The sequence below is a fragment of the Meriones unguiculatus genome (genome assembly GCF_030254825.1).
Source record: "Meriones unguiculatus strain TT.TT164.6M chromosome Y unlocalized genomic scaffold, Bangor_MerUng_6.1 ChrY_unordered_Scaffold_25, whole genome shotgun sequence".
Taxonomy (NCBI): Eukaryota; Metazoa; Chordata; class Mammalia; order Rodentia; family Muridae; genus Meriones; species Meriones unguiculatus.
Window position 1 is genome coordinate 24,774,432 of NW_026843710.1, and position 15,069 is coordinate 24,789,500.

Below are 15,069 nucleotides of genomic sequence, written 5' to 3' on the forward strand. Positions count from 1 at the left end.
AAGTTGCATTTTACTATCCTATAATTCACCCCTGCTTCAAATAAATTTTATGTAATAATAAAATTTCAAAGTTATAAATATCTATTCAAATTAATTTGGTTTATGTGTTGCTCAAATTTAATTTTAAGATTGCTTTATACTGTTCTGCTCAGCAGTTAATACATACAAATTGTTTATCAATATTCTAAATTAGGCTCTATTAATTTTAGAGGTATTTATTTATGTTAAAACTGGGTCAATTTAATGCGTCTCTATCATCAAAAGATTAAAATATACTTGGTTAATTTTAAAATTGGTTTATACTGTTATGCTAAATTGTTGGTTTTAAACTTATAGCTCAAGGGTTTCTTATTATGTACAAGTTGTTTATCAATATTCTAAATTATGCTCTATTAATTTAAATATATTTATATTTAAACTGGGTCTATTTCCTGTATCTCTACTATCAAAAGGTTAATATGAACTTGGTCTTCTTCTTTTAAAATTATGTTATTAATCTGTAGTATATAGCCTTAGACTATTATAAGCTTTAAACTTGTATATATTAAATCATACAAAAACTCTTGTGCTCTCACTTTAATAAATTATATTCATGACTTTTAAGGTTCTAACTTAGCAAGGACAAAACCTAAAGTCCTGGTTAATATTTACTTATTAACAAATGCAAGTTAATAGTCATCTCATAGATACATATTTATATTCCTGCAGATGAAAACATGGTCTCACTGCAATTTTTATTAAACAGCTAATGATGGTCATTGAATCACCATACAGGAGTTGGTAAAAATAGTTTGCCATCCTGAAGGGCTCTAGACCTAGTTGTGTTCGGAAGCTGCTGGCATTCCCTCCAAAACAAAAGTAGTTTGCATAGCCAAAAGTCTGTTCCACCAGGTGACATTTCAAATGCAGCCAAGTAGATGCTGGTCCCACTGCAAACATGCCAAAGCTGGCTGCTGGCAAACTGGCCTCTGAAAGTCAAAATGCTCCAAAGCAGGCTTGTCCTCTGTGCCCAGATGGAGATTCAACCAGCACAAGAGCACAGATACTTCCAGCCTTCTAGCTGGTTGGCCTGGCAGAGGACAGGTGGATCCTAGACTTAGCAACCTCCACAGCTCTCCCACAGGTCTGCTTTTGACCTCAGAATGAGGTCCCATGGACATATTGCCAGCTTCTGTGCTTGGAGACTTCAGGTGCCTTCCCAGTTCTCTTCACATGCAGGAAAACAGGCCTTAAGCCTAAGTCCTTGGGCTTCTATTTTCAGGCCTGGACACAGTCCAGATTCAAGAAACAGGCCTAAGCTACCATCCCTTTAGCTAAAGGACAAAAATGTTCAAAGCAGTTTCAACTATGTCCCATGGTAAATAACTAGTTATAATGGTCCCTCTCAAAAATCATATTTGAAAGATGTCTTAAGGTTAATAAATACAAGTTATACATGTTTGAGAGTCTTAAAATGTGTCTTAAGTTTGGTAATGAAATTTATAAATGTTTGAGTGTCTAAAAATGTTTTAAGTTTGGCAAATGCAAGTTATAAAGGTTACAAGGTCTAAGGTGATTTAAAGTATCTTAAATAGGTAAAATGGCTTAATATTTCCTCCTGTTATTATGCTACTGTTGTATTGACTGTCAAGAGTTTTAATCTTTATCAATAGGGCTCTAATTTATCAATCTGACTCTGATACAAAAAATATTCCACTATACCACATTCTATTATGGTTCTATGCTCAAGATTGTAATTCTCCATCATATCTATGCTTATACTAAAAGTTAAGATCAAGTGATTTTTCCCTTTTACTCCATAAAATGCTTATGTATTTTCAGAGACCATCCTAAAAAATACTTATGCTATTAACACAAATATGTATATCTACTCACTTTTTCTACAATGCACAGTACAATTGTAAGACTAACATGTCTAAAGTTTTATCTCCTTCTTAAAACTTAAAAGTAATTCTTGTAAGCTGCCAAAACTCCACCTAAATCCACCTCTCAGGTCAATTGGACTCTAGATAAGTACTGTACTTATTGCCTATATCAAAAGATGGGACTCCTCACCTTTCCCTGGTTTTGGGACTTCCTTTCCTGGCTACCAGACTGCTATTTACTGCATGCAACCACTGGCTGGATTGGTGAGTTCTCCTTATTGACCAGCCACTAGATTGGTGAGTTCACTCCATTTTCTCAGCATAAACATCTCTCTTGGTAGGGGAAACTTGACCACAGAGCTCTGGCAACTTCATACTATCTTTTGAGATGAAGGGACCCCTCCCACCCATAGCCTTAACTGTCTGGGTTTGACTCTCTATGATGACCTCCATTTTAGGACCTCATTCTTCCTTGGGTGGTATGTCCCCTCTAGCACATGGTTCCTTCTTCCCCTTGCTTGCTCGCTTGCTCACTTGCTCATGGGAAGGCCCTCACTCACACAGTGATTCTTCCCCTTGCTTGCTCGCTTGCTCACTTGCTCATGGGAAGGTCCTCACTCACACAGTGATCCTTCTCCTCATCTCTTGCTCCCTCATGGGAAGACCTAGCACTAGGCAAACCATCATGCTCTGGGCATGTCCCAATGGGCACCATGCCCCGTCTCTGGCCAAAAGCTGATGAGCTATTGGACCAGGTAGGATCCCTCTTGCTAGGAGTCACACCTTCCCATTGGGACATCTCTGGAAGGTTGTTTGACTTTTCTGCCCCCAATGGGAGATGCCCAGATGCCCTTCCCTTCAGACAGGATGCCCTCTGGAAAGTTTCAAGTTTTTACACCTAGTGCCAGCTGGCACCAGGGCCTCTAAGTTTACAAGATTCTGTAACCAAACCTTACCTCAATGACAGATTGAAAACAGCCTTCTTTAAATATTGCCAGTGATTGGGTAAATAAAGGTCCCCACAGGTAGACAGAGGTTCCCATGTACAAGCATCATTCATCCAAACCTTTTATTCCTGTTTGCTCTCCCAAAAGTTTTCAGTGTATACCTACAGGATTTTCTCCATAACCTACTCAACTTTATCTTTTGCCTAAATATGTGTTTCAGTGTCCTGCCCAACACAGATGTTTCCTATAGCCACAACAGTGCCAAAGCAGCTACAGGTGTTCATTTCTGACCTCAAGGACTTCCAACAAGCTGCAGGTGTTCAACTTTGACCTCACAGACTTCCAACAAGCTGGACCTGCACCTTCCCTCCCAGCCATGGATGTTCTCACAGAACCTGGAAAGCATCATAACAGCCTATTTTTCCTGGACTTGGCCAACCTTTCAGCCTTTTGACCTCCCTATAGCGCCCCCAGTGTCAGCAGGAAGTAGCCAGAAGAGAATCTATGCCCATTATTTACTTGTTAACAAAAGGCTGAAATGGTGTGCTTCAAGACCAGGACAAGTAACTCCAGGTTTTCCCAGTGTTCCCCATTCCGTACCTGCTCCCTGGCATGGCTGGCAACTCTCTCTATTGACAACCCTCTACTCTAAATTTTCCAGGGCAGAGAATTCCCTTACTCTTGACCTTGAAATCTTACCATTTTGTTGCTATAATTTCTCTTTCCCTCAAACCCTTGCATGACAACCAAGAGCTGCTTCCAATGACCCGAAGTTATTATACTTTAACTTACAGTATAAAAAGCAGCCCAAGCTCCCCATTTTTTAATTATAGAAAAAGGGAGGAATGTTAGTATTTTGGAACACAACCTGTTCCTGTGTTACCCAGCAACCTATCTTGTCATCATGTGTCACCAGCCAGGTGGCTACACCTAGAAGGTATGGTTAACTTTCCCCTTAAAAGGCTAACTGCCACATATGGTCTCTCTTTTACATTCTTTCTCTCTCTTACACTCTTTCTCTCACTCTTACACTCTTTTTTTCTCTCTCTCCCTCTTTCTCTTGGGGTGCCCCTCATTCCTCTTCCCTTTTCTTTCTCTCCCCATGTCCTGCTTCCCCCTCCCTCCTAATAAACTTCTTGCAGAGAATATTGGTTAACCTGCATACATGGAATGAAGCCTACTTGGTCATATTGAATGACATTTTTGATGTGTGCTTGTATTCGGTCAAAAACTTAAAGTAATTTGATATGACCATAACCAAGCAAGTCAAATACTTTTATGAAACTAATTTCATAATCCTGAAGAAAGAATTAGAATAAGATATCAGAAGATGGAAAGATCTCCATGCTCATGGCTTGGCAGGATTAACATAGTAAAAACGGCAATCTTACCAAAGCAAACTAAAGATTCAATGAAATTCCCATCAAATCAACACAATTCTTTACAGACTTTGAAAGAAAAATTCTCAACCTTATATGGAAAAACAAGAAGCTCAGAATTTCTAAAGCAATCCTGTACAATAAAAGATATTTTGTAGGTATCTCCATCCCGGATCTCAAGCTGTACTATAGAGCAACAGTAATAAAAACTGCTTGGTAGTGGCATAGAGCAACAGTAATAAAAACTGCTTGAAATGATGCATTATGTAACCAAATAGAAGACCATTATGGACACGCACTTATATACACCTGATTCTTTACAAAGTTGTCAAAACCATAAAATGGAAAAAAAAAGATAGCATCTTCAACAAATGGTGCTGGTATAACTGGACATCTAAACATAGAAAAATGCAAATAGATCCATACTTATCACCCTGCACAAAAGTAAAATACAAGTGGATCAAAGACCTCAACATAAAACCTGACAAATTAAGTTGGATAGAAGAATAAGTGGGGAAGAGCCTTGAATTCATTGGCACAGGAGACAAGTTCCTGAACAGAATACCAACAGCTATACTGTTGGTGTTACTGCTGGTTACTCTAAGAACAACAATCAATAAATGAGACCTCATGAAATTAAAAATCTTCTATAAAGCAAAGGACATTGTCATTAAAACAAAACGAATGCCTACAGGTTGGAAAAGACTCTTCACCAAGACTTTTTAAAGAACTAAAGAAGTTGAAAACAACAAATCAAGTAATCCAATTAAAACATGGGGAACAGAGCCAAACAGAGAATTCTTGATAGAAGAATATCAAATAGTTTAGAAACACTTAAAGAAATGTTCAACATCATTAGCCACCAGGGAAATGCAAATCAAAATGACCCTGATATTTCACCTTACACCCATCACAATGGCCAAGATCAAAAACTCAAGTAACAACACACACTGGAGAGGTTGTGGACAAAGAGGTACCTTACTCCACTTGTACAATCACTCTGAAAATCAATCTGGCACTTTCTCAGACAGCTAGGAAAAGTGCTTCCTCAAGATCCAGCTAAACCACTCCTAGGCATATATCCAAAGGAGGCTCAAATTCACAATAAGGATATTGGCAAAACCATGTTTGTAGCAGCTTTATTTGTAATAGCCAGAACCTGGAAATAACCCAGATGTCCCACAATGGAGGAATGGATACAGAATTTGTGGTACTTCTAAACAATAAAAAAAAAAAAAAAATGAAATTTGCAGGTAAATGGTGGGATCTGGAAAAGATCATCCTGAATGAGTTTTCCCAGAAGCAGAAAGGCAAACGGTATATACTCACTCATATAGATATATAATATAAGATAAACCTACTAAAAACTGTACACCTAAAGAAATTAATCAAGAGGGAGGACTCTGGATAAAATGCTTAATCCCCATCCAGAAAGGCAAAGAGGATGGAAATCAGAAGAAGGAAATAAACAGGGAAAAATTCAGGAGCCTGCCACAGAGGGCCTCTGAAAGGCTCTGCCTTGCAGTCTATCTAAGCAGATTCTGAGACTCATAGTCAAATGTTGGTCAGAGTACATGGAATCTAATAAAGAAGTGGGAAATAGTAAGATCTGGAGAGGTCAGGAACTTCACAAGGAGATCAACAGAACCAAAAAATCTGAGCACAGGGTCTTTCTTAAAACTCATACTCCAACCAAGCTCCATGCATGGAGATAACCTAAAACTCCTGCACAGATGTAGCACATGGCAGTACAATGTCCAAGGTGTTTCCATAGTAATGGGAAGAGGGACTGCCTCTGACATGAACTGATTGGCCTGCTAATTGATCTCCTCTCTTTGATGGGAAAGCAGCCTTACAAGATCATAGAGGAAGACAATGCAGCCACTCCTGATGAGATCTGATAGTCTAAGATCAGAAGGAAGGAGAAGAACACCCCTGTTAGTGTACTTGGGGAATAGCATGTATGGAGAAAAGGGACAGAAGTTGGGACTTGGTGGGAGACAGAGGGTTTTTTTTTTTCTTTTGGATACAATGTGAATAAAGTGTAATTAATTAAAATTAAAATAAAAAATATTTAAAAATATAATTCTTTTTGGCATTATATTATAGAGGGTGTGATTGCAAGTTGATATTCCAATAAAAGTGACCAAATAAAGGGAATCTCTGCCTAGCGATCAAGGTCAATTTATATCTTTGTTTCTGTTGGCCTTTGTCTCAATATTTCTGAATCTGTTTCTGTAGCTCTTTCACTCTCCTGCTCTCTCTGTCTCCCGCTCTCTGTCTGTCACTTGCTTTTCAGTATGAAAAACTCTCAGTTCTGCTGAAGGACAACAAAAGTTGATGACTGCTTGGTGATGTGACATCATGGATGTTCTATGAAAAATATAAGCAAGGTCCCAATTAGATGATTTTTGTAAAAAGAGTTGCCATGGTCAGGAAGCATTTTCCCAGTAAGTAATTCACTGACTGAGGACTTACCTGTGCTTTTAACAAATAATAATGTAAGCTGTGATAATGTGAAACTCATACATCAAGGACTTGTGACTTTATTAATGACCACTTGAAATATGTGACACTTTTCCTGAACTAAGAGTTTTTTACGCAGGAATTGTCATCTCTGGGTGGTGTGCTTTAGCTGCCCTGATTAAGGCCTGAAGGACTGACCCCATTGCACAATGGTCAAAATAAACCTCTTGCAATTTTGCATCGAGGAGATCTGGTCTCGTGATTTCTCTTCACCCTTTCTGAAAATTAGGCTCATGCTGGGCCTAACAGTATGGTGCATTGCCTGGGAAACTGAGATAATGAGGACACTCACTATCAGAAGACTCATCTGAGCTCAGAAGTAGGTACAGCGGTTGTCCTTGTCCTATATCTCTTATCTGTTACATGTTTGTTCTGAATTCTAGTTATACTGACAGTGTCAGTGTCAGGCTTCTGTCTTTCCTGAAGCTTTGATTTTGGTCTGGCTTGCGAGCATCCATAGAAGGGGTTCAAGTCCCCTGATTGGTTTGAGGGCACTTGCCTGGAACGGCCCATTGAGATAGACAAACATGTTGTTAACATGGTCACAGGGCAACCTGGAGGACACTCAGGCTGCCCCTTTTTCTGAACAGGGAGGAGACGGAGGAATTTCGTCTTCCAAACTGTACTGGGAGGGAACAGAGAGATTCTGCTCCCTGAACAAGCTGAGTCTGTGCCTGTGCGCCTTGGCCTAATAAGGTGGAGACCTTTTAGTCTTGAGGTCACAAACGAGACAGCCTATATTCTGGTTTCCTTCCTCTAACTGTTTTATCTTATTGATTATTTTTATTGTTGGACTTGGACTGATGATTTCTCTGGACGTATATTTTAACATGGGACAGGATGTATCAAGTCCTCCCCTCTCTGCGTGCCAGCCTTGAAGGGAGATGAGCAGCAGGAGCTCATGACACTAGGAGTTCCAAGGCTGTCCTCCTCCCCCACCCAGGCAGGAGGGGACAGAATGCACAGAGTGGAGCCATGGCATGGTGAGCAGGAGGAACGGGGACACTACATGTCTCCTTCCCCCTCCCCTACCCTGGGCTAGTTTGGGATGGCGCTCAAAGAACTGGCTGGGCAGAATTGGCCTAAGACCGGCCTCCCCAGCTGCTCAGCAGCAGTTCACCCCTCCGCCTTCCTCCTTCCATCCCTCATCCCATGGGCTTCAGTCAGTGAGGGCTCTTGGACAGAGGCGGAGTGGATAGAGCCACTTCTGGTTCTAAAGATTAAATTGTTTGCACTGATGAATTTTGGTCTTATGGTTATGCTCTGTAAATTCACTCCTGAAGAAGATACTTTGTTTGATATTGCAAAAATGAGTTTAAAAAAATATGTTTAGATACTTAAGGTGATAAAACATTTAAAGTTTATCAGGTTTTTAAAGCAATAACCCTTAGGCAGTCTAACAAAACAAACAAACAAACAAAAAACCTTGAAACAGTTTCTTAATCCTTAGGGGAGGTCAAAAGAGCTTGGCATTTATTTTATTACTTTTGCAGAATGAAACCAAGCCATGCTGTTTGAGCCAATTAAGAAAACTGCATTTATTACAGTGTTTCCTGTCAGGATGGTAAAGACCTATAAAATAATTTAGTATATTCTAGACTACTGAAAGAACACATAAGGATTTAAATGAAAGTTTTTGTGTTCTATAAAAAGCAAGAGAGAAGACGAAAAAGACTGGAAAAATACTAAAAAAGGATATTAAAGAAAAAGAATAGCTTGTCTAAAGCAAAAATCTCTGGTTAAGCCAGAAGAATGCTATGGAGGTCCATGTATGTGTATGGGGCCAGGGGGCATATAAATATATGAATAATGTTTGCTTTTGTTCTTTATACCTACAAATATGATTTAAAAAAACTGTAAAATATGTAATTCTTTATTAGATTCCATGTACTCTGACCAACATTTGACTATGAGTCTCAGAATCTGCTTAGATAGACTGCAAGGCAGAGCCTTTCAGAGGCCCTCTGTGGCAGGCTCCTAAATTTTTCCCTGTTTATTTCCTTCTTCTGATTTCCATCCTCTTTGCCTTTCTGGATGGGGATTAAGCATTTTATCCAGAGTCCTCCCTCTTGATTAATTTCTTTAGGTATACAGTTTTTAGTAGGTTTATCTTATATTATATATCTATATGAGTGAGTATATACCGTTTGCCTTTCTGCTTCTGGGAAAACTCATTCAGGATGATCTTTTCCAGATCCCACCATTTACTTGCAAATTTCATTTTTTTTTTTTTTATTGTTTAGAAGTACCACAAATTCTGTATCCATTCCTCCATTGTGGGACATCTGGGTTATTTCCAGGTCACAAGCTTGAGATTTTAATTTCCTTTGGGTATTTTCTGAAAATAGACGTAAAGTTGCTTTTCATCATGTTAAAAAGCATCTGTTATTGTATTAGATTTGCTGATATGTTACTTTTCTGAGTTTTTTTTAAATATATATTTCCTTTTGTGTACTAAAAAATTCACATGAGTTTAAGAAAATCAAAAGGTCATGAGATCTGGCTTAGCTCAAACAGATCCCAGATGAGTTTTTCCCTGGTGTTGGGATTCCTCACATTTTCCATTTAATAGACAAATCTTAACTTCTGTCTCTAGTCTGAATTTGTCTCAGCAGATTTTCACCTGGTTGACTCTATTTTAAGATCAGGTATGGGCTGGTGAGCTAAAATCTGGACTTTTTGGAAGGTGACATGACTGCTCCTTGTCTCTTCAATTGGATCAACTAACCAGAGACTGTTAAGGACCGCCTCATTGCCCAGCCTTTGACTGGCTCCTAGTAATCTTAGCTAAATTAGGAAAAACTTATGATCAGAAAAAAAGGCCATGATTTTGGCATCAAAGTAAGAGATTCTAATATCTTGGGTAGAATCACTAAATATTCAGGAGAAATCCTTAAAATTCAGGTAAACGCAACCCCTTTGACACTGAAAGAATGGTACCCTTATTTACTTTGCTTGTTTCTTTAACATTTGAACCCATTATCATGAATCATCTGTGTTTATTAGGAATCATTGTGTTTATTAGGAAAAGGTTAGTGCAGTACAAGTGCTTATGCTAAGACAACATTACCAAAGAGTAAATATGACTGGGCATAAAATGGAAACAAAAACCCAGATAATTACAGACTAAGGTAACTACCCATGAACTTTCCCTAACTTTTGACAGGCATTTCAGCCTCTTTCAAACTGAGATATCAACAATCCAATGTCAGAATTGAAGATATTCCAGAAGATGGATCTCCAGCCCATTGTCCCATTCTACAGGCTGAAATGTTGATTCAAAAGAAAAAAAATTTTCTTGACATAAAATTCTCACCCTGCAGCTGCTTCATGATTAAAGCAGTTACAAGAAGAAGGGTGAAATGAAAGGGTCAGACTAACTTTGTAAACTATATGTCTTCTAAAGCCTGTAGATTTGAGTTTTAGGTCCAGGTTAAGCTAAAGCCTCTTAGTACCTTTCCAGAGAACAGAAGAATGTGACCATCTCTGTGATGACAGATATAAAAAAGCGAGCAAGCAATGACGTTCACTCAACAAAAACAATGACCAGACACTTGTCTTCGAGAGAGTGTTTCTTAGCAACCAAACCAGATGGCCTCAATCCTTCTTCTCAGTAGATCCTGACCTCCAGAAAATGCTTGCAGCCCCAATTTTCAAGAATGAGCTAACCACCCCCACCTTTAATTGTAGCTGCATCCACACTTGGCAGGACTGGCCAAGCTTGAGAACCAAAGACTAATCAATTATCTTACTTTATAGCTTCCTCATCCAATCCTGAATTGCCAAGACTGCAACCTCAAAATTCCCTTGCTTTGTCTTTTAAAAATGCAAGACCTTTGTCTCCCAGGGGCACTCTTTGCTGCCCTGCAATGGTGTGCCCATTGGGCAATCGTCAAAATAAACCTCTTGCAATTTTACACTGATGAGATCTGGTCTCCCGAGTTCTTTTCATCCTTTCTAAATATTGGGCTCACAATAGGCCTAAACAGAAGCATCTTTGTGGATCCAAGAACATGGCACTGCTATATTGGTTGAGGGCAGAGAGCAACATATTTTAATAACAACAGCCTGGGTTGCTTATTTTATTTATTTATTTATTTATTTTTAGGATGCCCTGGCACAACAACTCAAATAACTGCCACCCAATACTCCTAGTGGAAGACTGGTTTGGTCACAATAGATGGCCTATTTTAACTTTATCCCTCATTATTAGCAGACGTCCTAAGAAGTGAATATATACCATATTTGTCTGTCTGCATTTTATTTACTTCACTCAGGATGGTTTTTCCTGGTTCCATCAATTTGCCTGAAAATATCACGATATCATTTTCTTAGCTGAATAATACTCCATTATAGAAATATTCCACAATTTCCCCTAAGGAGATTGTTAGTCCTGTTCTTTTGAAATTGGAAGTTGCTGGGATTTTAGTCATTGTATTGAATGACAAACTTTCAGGATAACTATGACCTTTTATCCTTGAAGTACCTCCATCTTATTTTACTTCCTGATGATTTGAATTGCAATGTCTCCTTGAAGCTCATCTATTTACATGTTGAGTCCCAGTGAGGAAATGTCTGAGAAGGGATAGAAGATCTGGTCTTGTTAGATAATATAATTCCTTTTGGAATTATATATATATATATATATATATATATATATATATATAATTATATATTATGTGCTTTGAGGTTGATATGCCAATGAATGTGACCAGATTGAAAGGAGTCTCAGTCTCTCGGTCTCTGTTACTTTATGACTTTGTTTCTGTCCTTCTCAGACTCTCTCATTATCTTCTGTCTCTCTCTAGTGCTTTCCCCTTCTGCCTGCTGTTTGTGGTTCAGTATGAAAAGCTCTCAGTTCTGCTGAAGGTCTACAAAAAGATGGATGCATGCTGACATGTTATCCTGGATGGTCTCTGTAAAAATATGAGCATGGTCCCAATTAAAATCTTTTTGTTCAAAGGTTTGCCTTGGTCAAGGAGCACTTTCCTAGTAAGTAATTCACTGACTGAGGATATATCTGTACATATAACAAATAATAATGAAATCTGTCATAATGTGAAAGTCACATGTCAAGTACATGTGACTTTATTAATGACCACTTGAAAGAAATATGTGACACTTTTCCTGAACTGAGAGTCTTAGTCACATGAACTATTATCCCTGGAATGGTGGTTTAAGCTGCCTGTTTGAGGCATATAGTGCTGCTCAGCCTTTCTCTCAATCAGGCTGTCAACTTGACTCTTATAATAACTATAACTGTCTCCTGAAACAGAATCTTACTGTCTTTCACCTGTTTCATGACATCATCCTTCCTCTCAGCCAATATGCACCTGAGAGAATCTTGAGATTTACATGAAGAGAATTAAACAATCTTTCCTCAGTGTCCAGTATCTCTGATCCTGTGCAAATGTGACTTTTTCTTGTGAAACCCAACAAGCCTTTATCTCATCCCTTTATTTCAGATCCCACATGTTAATTCCTGTTTACCTCTTTGACAATGCCAGGTAAGAAATGAAACTGTAATGGTTATTTAACTGGACAGCTTCCTAAGTAGGGAAGCTTCAAACTGATGTGAGATTGAGGGAATAAAAAGAATGACAAGGGGTCTCATATTGTTGCCTTGGATCTGAAATCTCCTAGGTTTTGACTTTGAACTAAGCAGTAACTCGCATCCCCACTAAATGGACCTTTACATTCTTATTGATATAATAGGCTGGGAGGATCTCTGGCAGGATCTATGGTTCATTTAGTCTTTAAGGAAGGGAAAAGAGAAGGAAACCATACAATTCCTTGGAGTGGTTTGACTGAAATAGAGAAAATCGGTGAGTGTAAAAGGAGAATTTAGGGGCAATAAATTATTTGAAAGCTGGTGCTGTTCCACACTAGTGTTACCAAACATCTATGAGAAGGGTTGCCTTGATTGACCTGACCTGAATGGCAGCTGTGTTATAATCTTGATTCTGTGAGGAATTCTCCTGGTCCTTATATTTCCACTTCTAACTGAGCCTTCTTCACAGAGAAATGGGTCTGTATTATATGCCTAGTACACAAGAGCAGCAGTGTTTCCTACTGTGATCCTCCAGTCAAACCCTCTAAATATAGTGTTAGTGTCAGTACTGTTTTTTCAGAGGTGCCACCTGAGCTCATAGGGTATGAGATATGAGGTAGTTGGGTAACCACTAGTTCATGGCTAGGATGCTATATAATGGGTTCCTGGAATCAGGCCTTATAGAGTCAAACTCTGCCCTCCTTAAACGGAATCTTTTCTTCATGTTAAAAATTTTTGTAAAATTTGTCAACATATTACTTTTATTGCTTATGTAGGAATTTCATATAATGTACATTATACTGCTTTTCCATTTCTCACAGGTTCATTTTCCTTCACATGTATCACATTAGAATTTATTTTTCCATTAAGATACATCAATTGAAGTATGTGTTGTTCAAATACATATTGGAACATGATCAGATTCTCGGTGCCAAGTCCCTTAAAAAAAAAAAAAAAAAAAAAAAAAAAACTCAGTTCATCCTTGACATACTCTGGCTCTATCCCCAAGAAGCCTTCAGTCCTGAAGAGCTCTATACTTCATCACCTTGATCAAAGTTTTACTTATATATTTATTTATTAGGAAGTTTTCACTTTGTATCCCCTCTGTTGCCCCCCTCCTCTTCTCCTTCCAGTACCAACCACCCTCCTTATTCTACCCCTGTGCAATTTCTAAAATTTCCCTGATACTTGAGATCCTTCTCCCCCCTTCTAACTGACCCTAGCTTATCAGGTCTCATCAAGGCTAGCTGCATCATCTTCTCTGCAGCCTGATTCTCAGGGCATTGTTCTCCTTGTGTCCTCAATTCCCTCTACTTATGACACTCTTCCTGTGTCTTCTCCTGCAGGCTTTCCTGAGCTCTGAGGGGAGAGAGAATTTTATAGGGAAAGCCCATTTAGAGCTGGGTATTTTAAGGTCTCTCTGCACAATATTGGACTGTGGGTCTTGTTGGAATAATGTTCTTTTGAAATATACCCTTGTTTATTCAAATGCTGATTTCTCCCCTCTCCCACATTATCTTGTTTCAATCCAGATATTGCATGTGATACTTATTCCAAACATCCTGTTTCAACTGTGTGTAAACAGGCCAAAATAAAAGAACTATCCACAATGTTTAGCCAGAGGGCAGAAAAGGAGTGGGAGGAAAAGCAGGGAGAGTAGAGCTGGAGAGAGAGCTGGAGGACAGATCTTGGAACGACAACTTTCAGGATAATGATGTCCTTTTAGCCTATAATTCTCTCTATATTCTTCTACTTCCTCGTGATTTGAATTGCAATATCCCCTTGAAGCCTATCTATTTACATAGGGAGTCCCCAGTGAGGAAATTTCTGTTTAGGGTTAGGAGGTATGGTCTTGTTAGGTAGTATAATTCTTTTTATTTCCCTAATTTCTTTCTCTGTCCTTTTATCTTTTGTATTCAGGAGAGCTACTGATTTTTAAAAGCTAATTTTGTATCCAGCACCTTTGCTAAAGGTGTTTATCAGCTGTAGGAGTTCCCATGTAGAATTTTTTTGGTCACTCAGGTATACTATGCTATCATCTGCAAATAGTGATACTTTAACTTCTCCCTTTCTAATTTCTATCCCCTTGATCTCTTTCAATTGTCTTAATGCTCTAGCAAGGACTTCCAGAACTATATTGAAGAGATATGGAGAGAGTGGGCAGCCTTGCCTTGTCCCTGATTTCATGGGATTATTTTAAGTTTATCTCTGTTGAGTTAGATGTTGGCTATAGGCTTGCTGTATATCCTCTTTACCAAATTTAAATATTTGCCTAGTATCCTGATCTCTCCAATGCTTTAAATTCAAATGGATATTGGATTTTGTTTAATGATTTAAGGCATCTAAGGAGATTAACATGTGTTTTCTTTTTTCTTTCATTTTTTTTTAATATGGTAGCTTACATTGATGGATTTTGGTATATTGAACCAGCCCTGCGTAGCTGGGATGAGCTCTACTTGGTCAAAGTTGATATATTTGATGTGTTCTTGTAGTCAATCAAAGACATAAAGTACCTGATTGTGACCCTAACCAAGCAAGTCAAAGAATTTTATGAAAATAATGTCAATTCTCTAAAGAAAGAATTAGAAGAAAATATCAGAAGTTTGAAAGATCTTCCATACTCATGGCTTAGCATGATTAACATAGTAAAAATGGCCATCTTACCAAAAGCACACTAAAGAGTCAATGAAATTCCCATCAAATTACCAACATAATTCTTACAGACCTTGAAAGAAAAAACCCTCAACTTCATATGTAAAAACAAGAAACCCATAATTCTTAAAAGGATCCTCTACAGTAAA